The sequence below is a fragment of the Lissotriton helveticus genome, chromosome 12 (genome assembly GCF_964261635.1).
Source record: "Lissotriton helveticus chromosome 12, aLisHel1.1, whole genome shotgun sequence".
NCBI lineage: Eukaryota > Metazoa > Chordata > Amphibia > Caudata > Salamandridae > Lissotriton > Lissotriton helveticus.
Window position 1 is genome coordinate 55,785,690 of NC_136073.1, and position 13,813 is coordinate 55,799,502.

The window sequence follows — 13,813 nt, forward strand, 5'->3', positions numbered from 1 at the left end:
CATGACACGGTCCAGGTCTAGACAGCCCCGTCCCCAAAATAGTGCCACCTGTGGCGGACCGCCCCCACCTAGCTACGCCGCTGAAGAAAAAGCAGAAGGAAACCCAAAACTTATATCAGTTCTACCTACCCTGTTTGTGACCTCTCACTCATAACAACACAGCTTGTGCACGACCCTTGTCCCCTATCTGCCCCGTCCATGACCTCAGCAATGTCTGCAGACTAGTCCACCACACTGGGTTTGACCACAATGTTGACTTTTTGAGTATCCAGTAACAGAGCGTTATTGCATGTGTAAATAAAGATGGATTCCCTAAGTAGTAACCGTAATTGTAATAATAATAATAAATCTTTCTTTATTCGGTTAATCACAAAGAAAACCATAAAAGAAGCAATCGGCAGTTACATTAATATACATTTGAAAGGGACGTTTTTGAAAGACATTTAAAATTTTGTGACAACAAAAACACATGTTTAAAAAGAGAAAAAAGTTTGTTTTTAAAAAGTTGTCAGTTTTTTCCATTGCATGTTGCTAAAGGTTTTTTCTGTGATTCATGATACATTTTAAAAAGTTTAGGACTAGGTAGCAAACCTCTTCAGACTCCAAGGATTGCAATCGGTAAAAGGCCGGTCGGCACTGTCTGAGGCCCCACCGCCTGCATATCGGGAGGATCCAGCGTTTTCTGTGGGGGTGGTAAAATTTGCAAAACAAGAAAGCGTGGATGTTCGATTGAATTGATTTCCCATCGCAGGGACATGGGGGCATGTTTTGTTCCCAGGCCTTGTTTGTGGGGAAGGCTACCAGTCTGAAGAAAAGATTCAGTCTAAACCTGGTCAATAACATCCTCTCATAAGTTTTACTCTGTAGGGTAAGATAGGGTTGGATGCCAAGAGTTTGCTGGATTATGTTCGCGTGATTTACTGAAGGTTTTGCAGCGTCAGTTGACAGTCTTAATGTTTCCAAGTGTCGCAAGGCAAGTTCCATGAGCTCCTTTTTTGAAAGGGAGACAATCGACTCTGGTTGGAGATAGTAATTTTCGAGCCCAAGGTCAGCAAAAAAAATTCTGATGTAACGGAGCCACTTCAGTCTAGAAGAGTGGTCGAGTGACATTGTGTCGGCCACTATTGACTGAGATAGTGTGTTCACGTCCGATACCCAGATACGCCTCCAGAGGAGCAAAGGCTGGATTTTGATGAGATCCTGCAGATATGGTATTCCCAGTTCCATGTGGGAGGCATAGATTGATGAGCCTTTTGGGGTCACTAGAAGGAATCTTATGAATTCATTTTCAATTTTCTGTAAAGATTCAACACCTGTGTGACCCCAGAGTCCTGCTCCATAGAGAGCAATAGCCTGGCACTTGGCTTTATAAATTCTCAGCAATTCTACTGGACGTCTCCTTCCCAATTTTCGTGAAAAAGACTGCAAGGCCGCTGTCGAACGTTTGAAAAGATGGCATCTATTGTCCACAGCTGGTTTCCACATTAACTTGTCGTCTATCATCACCCCAAGGTATGGATATTGTGTGGTGGTCTCAAGTGGTTGTTTGTCAAGGAAGATGCTTTTTATGCCTTTCTTCACTCCCCCCGTGATCATAACAAACGTTTTTTTTACGTTAACCTTGAGGTCCAAAGAATTCATAAAAGAGGTATATCTGTTAAGTGAGAGCTGTAATTCACGGGGTGTGCGGGCCAGGATGACGGCGTCGTCCGCGTAGAGGAGTGCTGGGATCGGTCTCTGTTTCAGTTTTGGGAGGTCCTGAGCCCCCCTCAACATCTCTTCCTCCAGGCCGTTGGTGTAAAGCGAGAAGAGAAAGGGGGCCAGAACGCAACCCTGCCTGACTCCTCGCTCCACGCCGAACGGTGCTGTCAACTCGCCATTCTTTCCAAAGCGGACTCTCGCCGAGGCCCCGGAATAGAGCTCTCTCAAAAGGTCCAATAGGGAGGGGTCTATATCCATTTTTCTTAGGACTGTCCATAATTTGGAGTGTGAGACACAGTCAAAAGCGGCAGACAGGTCTACATAGACCATGTATACCGTAGCTTTCTTGGCATGCATATATTTGGCCATTATGAGACTGAGATTAAGTGCCTGCTCTACTGTTCCGAGACCTGCTCTGAAACCAAATTGGAGATCTGAGATGATTGCCTTTTCCTCGCACCACAATTGGAGTCTCTCCAACATAACCCTTCCCACCACTTTGCCGAGGGAGTCCAGGAGAGAAATAGGACGATAACATTTTACGTCCTGGCGGTCCCCTTTCTTAAAAATGGGGACCATAATTGATCTGGTCCAGGAGTCTAGAATTCCTTCGCTGGTTGCAGCAGCACAAACTCGTGTTAGGATGTGTGCCCAGAGATCCTGATTGAATTTGAAGAGGTCGACAGGAACGCCATCGGGGCCCGGGGCTTTTCCTGTCTTACTTCTTTCCAGAGCCACCAAGATTTCAGAAATATCGAAGGATATTGGGATAGGGTATTGTACCTCATTGAAGAGGTTCGTTGAATGGTCTGCAATACCTTGATCTTTGAATATATTTTCAAAATGGGCGATCGAGGTTCCCTCATCTATTGCGACCTCTATTTTGGGAGAATTGTTCTCTGAGAGGTATGGGGACCTCACCGTTCTCCAGAAATCCTTGCTGCATTTTGATAAGGAGCTCCTGTCTAGATCTTTCCACAGTTTCTCTTTCAATTGTTGGACTCTGAGGTTACGGTCCCTTTTATACTGTTTTCTCAAGAGCTGAATGAGTCCGACGTCTCTTGGTTTTTTGCGAAGGGCAGATTTTAGATCGGTTAAGGCCTTAGTGCAGTTGTGGTCAAACCAACCTTTTTTTGCTGGATGTTTATTTGTGGTTTTTCCCGTGAGCAACTCTTTAGCTACTGCCAGGATTTCTCCGAAGTTTGACAGGACCTCTGCATGGTTTAGTGTCGGGTCCAGGCAATTGATGATATTCTGGTACGCCTGGTTAACTATTTTTTTTGTAAGATTTTGCGGATCAATCTTTTCCCATTTTATGGTGTAGCCATTGTGTTTCCCTAATTGCACTCTTTCTTGGGTGAGGGCTTTTGCTATGTCAGTGACCTTTAGTTTGTGCTCTGAGTAATAGAGTTCTATCTTTAATGCATAGTGGTCGCTTAGTATGTTTGTCATAACTTGATAGCCTGCAACCTTTGTAGCGAGGCCTTGAGACAGCAGGATATAGTCCACTGTTGTCTGGTGGCCTCTGCCCACGTAGGTTGCATCAAATTGGAGTTCCCTCGTCTTTGGGGAGTTAGCGATCACTAAGTCAAACTCTGACAGAATATTATTCATGACATTGCCGGATTTGTTGTGGGCAAAGTGAGCTAATGGAGCTTCTTGTACGTCCACGAACCCACAGCGTTTGGAGACTGTCATTGAACAAGGATGAAGGTTAAAGTCACCTCCCCAAAGAAGATGGATCGTTTTAGAGTTAGTCTCCCTCTGTAGTAGGGATCTTAGTCTCTCCTGCATATTTTCAACAAAGATCAGGAAGTCGTATTCCGTTAAGTTGTTATATGAGTTTACGAGAACTATAGTGTCTTCGTTTGCAAAGGAGAGGAAGAGTATCTGGCAATTAGAGTCAATAAAGAAATTGGTCACTTTTAGGCGAGATAGGGTGTTGGCAATATAGATTGTGAGTCCTCCTTTGGGTCTACCCATTGCGCTACGGCTAGCTGGAGACGAGTAGGTTTTGTACCCTAGCAGATGAAGCTCTGAGATTGTCCAGGTCTCTTGAAGGCAGATTATTTTGCCTTGTTCGAGGAAGTTCACTGCTAAAGGGTCTTCGATCTTAGATCGTAGACCCACCACATTCCAGAATAGGAAAGGTATTGTGTGGTGATTAGCTTTTGGGGCTGGGGTTTGTAATATCTCCTCTGGATTGTTAGTTAGGAGAGGAGTATGGGCGGTTAGGAGTAGTGTGTTCAATGTCCCTTGATTGTCAGTCTACCATTTCTAGGGGACTGAATCGATTTACTAATGGGATGTTATGCCAAGGGTCCCATCTGGGCGGTTCTCTGCGAGTCATCCTCTGCTGTTGGTATCCCCATTCTCCCCAATTTGAACCCTGATGGCGTGGGTTTACTACATGCCATGGGTTCTCCTGCTCTCGAAAGCGAGGGGGGCCATATTGTCTATTCTCGTATGCTGGGGGTTGACGCTGGGATCGTTCAACCCAAGGAAAGACAGGGTCCTCAAAAAAGTTACTGTTTGTAGGTTGGAGGATGGGGTAAAAGGAGAGTGGTTTTATACTGATTCCTCCCGTGACGTTAGGTTGGTCCCAAGAGCTAATATATTCAGCCACCCAAGGGTCCTCAAAAGTTATAATAATACAGTCCCCTTAGAACTGTTTTTTGCCTTTCCCCACCCATGGGGTCCTGCGTAGGGAGGAAATTCTTCCATGGCAATTTGTTGGCATAGGCCGATTTGCCTGTAGCCAATGATGGACTTTGTTTTTTAAGGACCATGGAGGTTCCGACGTGTTGGGGGCTAGTTCGGGTACTCCTATCATAACTACTACGTAGGGGGCGGCCTCGGGGGGAAGCTCGGAGTAGGGTCTAATTTCTCCAGGACCTCTTTGGGTGTTTCTTTGGGTTGATTGGAAAGTGGAATTTTGTGCCGGGATCTTGGATGGTGCGGTTTTTGTTGGTGCTGGTTGTAAGGAGGGATTGGTGGATGCCACATTGTTAACTTGTTTTAATATGTTTGGGGCTGTGGGAATAGAATTTGAAATAGCTGAAGGCAGCGTAATTGGGGGTGTTGGGGTGGTGGGTAATGCTATTGGTGTGATTATCTGTGGTGCAGTGGTTTGCAGAATTGTGGTTTTTGCAGTAGGAACCAGAGAATTTGAGAGGGAATTAAGAAAAGGGTTAGTACCTCCTTTCTTTTGTTGAGGGTGCCCCTGATTGTGTTGTGATGGAGAGATGAGCTTCGAAATCTGGGTTTCTATCTTTGCTAGCTTTTGTTCTACCGGTAGTAGAAGATGTTTAAAAAGTTCAGCTAGCTTATTTAAGAAAGCAGAGTTGTCATATTCTTCCAAGCCCTTTTCTGCAGAGAATTGAGTAGGTGAGACCAATGATATGGGAGTGGCATCTTCCGATTGAGCGCAATGTACTATTGCGGTAAGCAATTGTTGCTGTAATGGTGGTGGTGGGATAAGTGGGGGAACAGTTTTCGATATTGTGAGGTTTTGTTGAATAGGTTTGTTTTTGCTAATTGCCCCTTCCCTCCTTCCTCTTTCTTGAATATCCTCCAAAGATAGTGTTTGAGGGGGGAGCTCCGGAGTTTTTTCTAGATCAGAGCCTAAAGGAGAATCTACAAGCTCAGATACCGATAGGTCTACGTTGTTTGGGAGACTACGTCTACCCTCGGTCGCAATCCCTGGTGCTGTTTTGTTAGTAGTCGACACAGGAGTTCTGGCCTGGGCTAAATTTCCCAGGGAGGATATTTTTGCAAATTCTAGATCTAATGAGACTCTATTTTCCATAAGGGAGATGCTTTGGTCAATGAACGAATTTGCTTTTGTAATAAAATCGTCCATGGGACCCAGTATATTTCCTACACTCCCTGGTGCTACAGTCTTCTTTCCTCTTGTAACTACCATCGTGTGAGGGTGGGAGTCCGTATGCTGTTTCCCGGATCAACAGTGAATAATACAAAATGACGGATCAGTGGAGATTGAAATAGATACTTGCAAGGGGGATGGCCCAGTCCAGTCACTCCGGTCCTCGAACGGCCTCAAACGGCCCGCTCTTTGCCCGGTCTTCGCCCCGGGCTGCGACCCGCGCGCGTCCCGCGTTCCGAGGTTCAGGTTAAGAGGTGTGACCGATTGTGGGGGCGTGGCACTGGGAGGGGGCGCGGCTCACGCGGGAAGAGGACCAGCTGGAGTTGGTGTATGCTGGTCCTCGCAGTCCCGGGGACGGCGCCTCACCCTCCTCTGCGGCCACGAGGTGATTTCAAGGCTCCCAGCCGGTCCAGCAGTGGAAGGACGGTTGATTAGCGACTCCAGTCGCGCTGGCGATGCAGGCAGGGAAACAGAACCAAGCAGTCAGTAAACGAGTAATTGTACATTGAGCTAGGACAATGGATCAATATGATTTGTTGACACTATTCTCTCATGTATCTCCTGTGTTGCAGTATTTCCTGTTTCCGAGTTTGAACCGAAACATATTTTTTGTGAAATCATTGAGAGTCCTTGGTATAAAGCAGACATACATTAATTTGATATAACTATTTTAGACTGGCAATGTTTACCCTTGAGTAGGAACACATTTCAAGAGGTGGAAATACTTCAATTGCAAAGAAAAGTAAATGGAACACTAACTCTTTTATACATTGTTTAATACATTTGCCGCTCTGTAAATATGTTTTATTAATAGCCAATTCAAACTTGTGACCTGCTGACCATTGCAATTATGGCCCAAATAGTTGTAAAAAATAATTTTCACCTCATTTAGCACCTGTTTTGTCCACTAGGAAGAGAGGAGACAACACAGGCACAGTACACATGGGATTATAATGGTGTTCTAAAGAGGAAGGAGCATAGAGAGCATTATGTTGAGCACTAGAAAATATTACACTATAAAGAGAGGTGATTAATGGGAACGAATGTTGCAGACAGGAAAGTGTTTTGTTTGAAAGGGTAAAATGGAACATATGGGAAAGTGGGGATTACAGAAGGGAAAAGACAGGAGTGCCGTTCTTACATGCGAATGAGGCACAACAAAGTGGTGAAGACTGGTAAAAATGGGTCACACATGACCAGTGGACTAATTTTTATGGAAAATGGGCCAAAAATACTATCTTCTGCATTTTTCAAGGTATTCTTGATGAGGGTGAAACCCCAAAACCACTAGGAAGTGTGAGGCATGCCTGGCACACAACAAATTATTAAATGTTTCATTAGGAACCTTTGCATTTCAATGGTCACCAGTTTCCCTGCCTCCTACCATTTTGCATGGATTCTACCCCTCTTACACCCTTGTCTTTTGAATGTAATGCCCTTCACCTCGGCTCTTAATCTCTCTACCAGCCTGTTCGCATGGATTCTGCCCATTACATCCATCTCTTCTTCCCTGTCTCCCTTGCTGCCAGCCCAGGCCTTTAAACTGGCTGAAAAGAAATGAGTGGGTCTCTAAAAGGGGCGTGGTCTATGTAATTAAGGGTGTAGCCTAAACAGGCATTCTAAATTTCTGTGATTCCACAAAGAGTTCAATCTGACCAGTACTTGGTTTCCTCTGGGCTTTCCGTGATTAAAAACAGAAATATTACACAACAACTGACATACACCTAAAAACAGACTGGAGTATTGATTTTGTCAATGGTTGTTAGCTGTTTCGGATAAATGAGTAACAACAAATTAGTTTAATTCGTTTCACAGCATATTACTCTTGTATGGTGCACGCTTTGTATTGAGTTGCATCCAGGTGTTTATAACAGGCTACATCGAAATAAAAGTGGCCCCCATTAGTGAATTAGGCAGCTAGAAAAATGTCTGCATTTGCAAATGATATCAGTTTTTAATTTGTAAAGAGATGCTGTATGCGATTTTGGGTCAGGGCGCACTTCACACATAAGGGCCGTTTAAGTACCTATCAAATTGCTGCTATCATCATGCAGCTGCAGCGATTAGGCCCTGCGAGAGGGGCCAGCAGGGGAAATGGGTAATAAAAGAAAACCTTTAAACTCTCAGGGGACCCCTGGGCCTCGAAACACAGAAGTCTTTAAAGGTGCGAGGCCCCCCTCCATGGTGCCCATGCCTAGCGCCGGCCCTGGTGCTACAGACTAGTGCCGAGTTATTGTAAAGGACTGTTCTTTTCAGAGTCAAGGACAGCTTCTCTCTTTTCGTCACAGAAGAGTCTGAGCGCCCTGTAACAGTATGGTGACGGTGCTTTTAGCGGAAATGCGCGCCTGTGTTAAATAGCTTTAGTCTCATAAATGTCTTTGTTGGATGACAAAGTTTAATTGCAATTTCATGGTTTGGTTGCAAAGGGCCGTGTTTATGAAATTCATGAGCTGTTAAAATGTGTTGGAAAATCTGCACCCAGTGAGGAGCGGAGATGTGTATTTATGTATTTATGCATTTTTATATAGCGCAGACTTTACCCGAAGGCGTCAGAGCTAAAGGCATTAAGATTAAAGAAATTAACTGTTATGTTATGTTAGGGGCACTTATAGTGAGCACAGCTGCTCCAGCAAAGGATCGTCCTGGCGCAAGACAAGGTAGAACACAACATTGCTAAAAGCAAAGACCGAGAAAAGGAACAACTACGGAGCAAAAATTAAAATAGGAAAGTTTTAATGGCCTCCCGAAACAACAAAAGATCCTCCAACAGACTGATCTCTACCGGAAGGGAATTCCAAATGGTCGCAGCTCTCACTCGAAAAGATCGAACCCCAGCTCGGCAAAGCTTGAACCGGGGGACCACAGCGAGAGCCTGGCCCAAGGATCTGAGAGAACGTGTTGGAACATAAAAAGATAGGAGGTTGGTAAGGATCTGGGGGGCAGAGCCTTTCAGGATCTTGAAGGCCAAACATAGGACCTTAAAATGGATTCTCATCTTAACCGGCAGCCAGTGCAAGGATCTTAAGGTGTTTGAGACGGGGCAAAACCTGGGCAGGCCAACAATCGCTCTCGCAGCAGCATTTTGTACGCGCTGTAGGCGGATGATGTCTGCCTGATTGGCCCCCACCAGGAGAGAGCTGGCATAATCCAGCCGGGACATCACCGTCGCCTGGATCACCAGCTGCCTGGTCGAGGCATCAAAGAATTTAAGAACAGGTCTTAAGCCCCGAAGGACACCGAAACAACAGGCCGCAGTTCTTTTTGTATGGCCAGCAAAATTAAGGGAGGGGTCCAGCCAGACTCCCAGGTTTCTTAATTCCGACACCGGCGTCGGAGACGGCCCCAGTTCAGAAGGCCACCACCTGTCCCCCCCCCCCCCCCCCGAGTTCCGCTCTCTTACCTACAATCATGATTTCAGTCTTCTTTGCGTTAAGTTGGAGACAGTTGGCAGTCATCCAACTGGCCACTGCCCTCAGTCCACTCTGAAACCTAGGGGCATCCCGCTCCGCATCCCCACTGATAGTAACCGCTAGCTGAGTATCGTCTGCATATGAGACCAAAGTCATGCCCCACTGCTTGGCGACCTCAGCCAGAGGTCTCGCGTATAGGTTGAATAACGTGGGACTCAGCGAGGATCCCTGCGGAACCCCCATGGCCAGAGGATGGAATTTGGACTGGTGAGGAGGGATGGCCACGCAAAAAGAGCGATTGTCGAGGAAGGAGCGGAACCACTGCAGAGCAAGCCCACCAATGCCAATCTCCTCCAGACGGTGCAGCAAAATGCGGTGAGAGACGGTGTCAAAGGCGGCGCTAAGGTCTAATAATACAAGCGCCGCCGTCTGACCTGCATCCAACACCGCACGCAAATGCTCCACCATGGCAAGAAGGGCTGTCTCCGTGCTGTGACCAGCACGGAAGCCGTTCTGCGTGGGGTCCAGGACATTGGCCCGAGTAAGATGATCTGAAAGGGCCAAATTAACGTGGGCTTCCGCAACCTTCGCCGGCCAAGGAAGGAATGAAATAGGGCGGTAGTTCTCAGGTTTTAATGGGTCCAACGAAGATTTCTTCAGGATTGGAGAAACCACCGCCTGCTTCCATTTGGTTGGAACCAAGCCCGAGGCCAGCGAAAGATTAATCAGGGAACACACAGTAGAGCGTCCCAGAAAAGACTGATCTCTAAAAATGGCAGGTCTTAACGGATCCGAAGGGGAGCCGGACTTAATTTGCTGGGCCAATTTGTTGAACCCCTCAGGTAGTAACGGGGGAAGAGAGTGCATGATGGTGTGGCCTTGAGTGCGATCCAAGACTCCCGGAGAAGGTCCGATACTAGGGAATGCCTGATAAATAACCTGGACTTTCTCCAGAAAAAAAGATGCCAAGGGCTCGCAATGGGAGATGGTGCAGGCTGCCGGAGAAGAGGTCCTCTTCGCCAAGAGATCTTTGAGGACTTTAAAGATGGTTTTGGACGGGTTTGAGCTGTTGCGGAATTCCAAGGAATAGAACGCCGTGCGGGCTCTGCAGCTTGACGGAAACAAGATACACGGCTTTCTTATCTGTCTCATAAGACTTCCGCCATTCTCTTTCCGCCCGTCTGCAGGTACCTTTTAGGGCGCGTAGAGCACTATCATACCAGGGACTCGACTCTCTAGAGCTCAATTTGCTCAGAGTAATGGGGATCAGAGAGTCAAGCGCCCTGGAGATCCACCTGCAAAAATGGTCGTAGCCCGTTTCCACGTTATCTGGAGGACCTAACGGCTCGTCCACCAGAATACGATGCAAATCCTCCAGCCTGAGTTTATTCCAGTGCCGCCTGGGGACCAGTCTGGCAGGTGGAATGGAAGGAGACTCAGGCAGAGGGTACTGGATGGACACAAGGAAATGATCCGTCCACCCTAATGGAGAGATGGTCACAACGTTAGCTTCAGCTTGGTTTGTGAAAAAAGGGTCCAAAATGTGACCCCCTACATGAGTAGGCTGGGATACTAGTTGAAGTAGCTGAAGGGCCTCCAAATCAGCTAGGATGCTGTTGACGACTGGGCTGTTCTGGCTGTCGAAGTGAAGGTTCAGATCTCCCAAGATGGAAAAATTGGCACAGCCCACCGCTAATGCGCTGACGGCGTCTGGGAAAGCTTCCCTAAACGCTACGTCGCTACCCGGAGGCCGGTAGACGACCATCCCAGAGAGCGAAAACTGGGGGCTGATTAAGATCTTAAAAGAAGCACTTTCACAGCCAGCTATGTTAAGACCATTCCAAGTACAGGTAAAGGTGGACCTTACTATGAGGGCAATGCCGCCGCCTCTAGTAGGCCGATTCAAGGCATGGATAGAATACTCGGGGGGACAGGCCAAGTTGATAATGGCCAAATCCGCCTCCTGAAGCCAGGTTTCCGTGATGGCAAATATATCGGGAGACTCATCCTTGATGAGGTCATAGATGGCTTGATGGTGTTTCACCAAGGACCTGGCATTTAGACTCCACACCCGAAGCGTACGCGCGGAGCATTGGTTCCGAGGGGTAGATGTAACATCTACGCTCAATTTTGCATAACATGGATTACTGTGAAATATTGTAAATCACATGTTACATGGCTGATAATTAGCATTAACAGATGACTAGATGATATCAAGAGATACAATTACCTCACTCTACAAGCGGCAATTCTGCACGGCCAGGCCTCCTCGTAGCCCCACTGACACCCGGGGCAAACCATGCCGCCCGGGCATGATTGTCAGGTTCAGGCGTTCAGCAGCAAAGCTGCACACCGGTGTGACCTGGGCTGCGAGGCCGCTGCGATCCTTGGGGTTGACTCGGGGGTCCGGTCGGGTCACAGGAACACATTTTTAAAAAGGATTCCTCGGTGTAAGGCGCGCTCATTGCTGCCAAAACTTCCTCCTCGCATTATGCATTAGCAGCAGGAAGTCACGTGACGCGCTGCTGCGCAGCGCTCGCACTTCAGACGGCCGCCGCCTTCAGAACAGTGACCCCTGGGGCGGACCGCCCCCACCGCACCCCCCTAGCTACGCGAGTAAGCCTACCAATGCAGGCTTGCTGTAATCGTAAGAAAAAAGACTGAGTATTAAGTCACCTGGTGGCGCTATTAAATCACAGAAACTGGCTAAATCTGATTCCTATCTTGTTCCCCTTGGCGAAATGAAGTCATGTCCGTATGGCGGAGGTTCCGATCATCTTTGAAGTTGAACGAAAATGGGGCCGCCGCCTATATTCACAAATAGAGTGTGAGCACGACGTGCATGCTATGGTGCAGCAGCTCAGTTGAGCTGTCTGTCAAGGACTGACTGGTCACTTTCAGATGGAAGACGTGACTCAGTCTTCATTGTGAAACTAACAAAAACCTTCCTGATGAGTAAAAAGGTTCGGGTTGAAAATTAGCAATGTGAAAATGTATACAACACACTAGTGCATTTGTAGCATTTGAGTGCTGCGGGCATGTAAGTTTAGCTGCTCAACCGGGCTGTCAGGAACTGACACGTCTCAGTCAGCTGGTGCAATATGTACATTCCATTGGTTGTGATTGTAACTTTAACCATGGCAATATCTGAGTTAGACTTACCACATTTTAACAATTTTATAGAAAACTGCCATTCATTATAAAATGCAGTTTTAACCGGACCTATAGGCATTCTTACAACATTAACTCTGGTAGATCATTGAGCAAGTTTATTGTGAAATATTGCATAAACACCCATTGGCAATTTTACAAGTGCAGCTTTGACGTGGCCATTGTGCAATTTGGTCAAAATTCACCATAGCCTTTGTATCCCCACAATTCCAATAAATATTATGTATCCAACCAATCGCATAAGTAAATGTCGCTAGACACTAGTCACGGATTTTAAAAGAAGGAATTTTTAACAAAAGGGGGATTCATAGTTGTTTAAACCATTATAAGTAAACATATGGACATGTAGGACATATAAGTTACACATGTAAAATCATCGGGTTCTCATATTCAGTCAGTACGCTCCATGCTGTCAGGGAGGATGCATAAAGGTTCCTGAAGCAAATCAACATGTTTCAGAAGGGATATATAGTGCACTCTGACCTATGGATCTCATAAATGTCAGGAGGTTGGCGATTCTATAGTCTAGCCATGTTTTTCTTTTCCTGTTCATTTAACCCTGTATTGACAGAGTCAAGAGTATGAATCCATCTGCATTCTTTTAGGTTCAGTGAAGATTGTAAACTTTCCCCTCTTGTGTGTAAAGTGATTTTCTCAAGAACCCACCATTGTAAGTTTTCTGCTGTGTGGTTGTTTGTGGAAAAGTGCTCTACCAGTGGAGACCCCTGGACATTGCACCGGATTCTACTGCGATGTTGTATAATCCTTGTTTAGACCTTTTGAGTGGTCTGGCCCACATATATTTTCCCACAGGGACATCGTATGGCATATATCACGTTGTTACTGGTGCAATGGGTATGGTGGGTCAGATGGTACATTTTGCCCATATGTAAAATGTTGAGCCAGTAATTGCAAAATCACACGCCTTGCAGTTGCTGCATTTAAAATGAGCCATTGGTGGGGGTAAATTTAGTTTTCTGTCTGGAGTTTTCTGTTTCAAAAAAGGAACTTACAACGTAGTCCTTTACATTCTGGGTCCTCTTGAAAGCAAAGAGTGCATTTTTTTCCTCTGTTGTCAATTTCAGTGCTTATCAAGTTCCAGTACTTTAGCAAAACCTTTTTGATTTAATAACTGCGCGTGTTAAAAGTAGTTACGCAGACCAGCTTTCCTGGATGTTCCGCAGAAGGTTGAACTTCCGAGAGCATCTCCCTTGGGCGGTACCAGGCCTTTTTCCGAGCACGATTTAATAGGCCCTTAAGGTATTCTCGATCTTTCAATTTTCCAATTAGGACATCTGTCTCTCTATAGAAATCACATCTTTTAGAACAGTTTTGACGCAATATTAAATATTGTCTATATGGCAGATTATCTGTGAGGCTTCTTGGATGATGTGAATCATACTTTAGTACGGTGTTTTGCTCTGTAGGTTTCCAGTAGAGTGTTGTAAAGATTCTTCCTTCTTCACTTTTTAAAGTGAACTCTAGAAAGCTTATGGCATCATTGCTTGTAGGACATTGTGAATTGTATGTCGGTTGATCGTCCTTTCAACCAGGTTTTGAAGTTAGTTAGACTCTGTTCTGTTCCTGTCCATACTATAAGCACATCGTCAATGTACCGCTTCCAGACTGAACTATTATCCAGGTA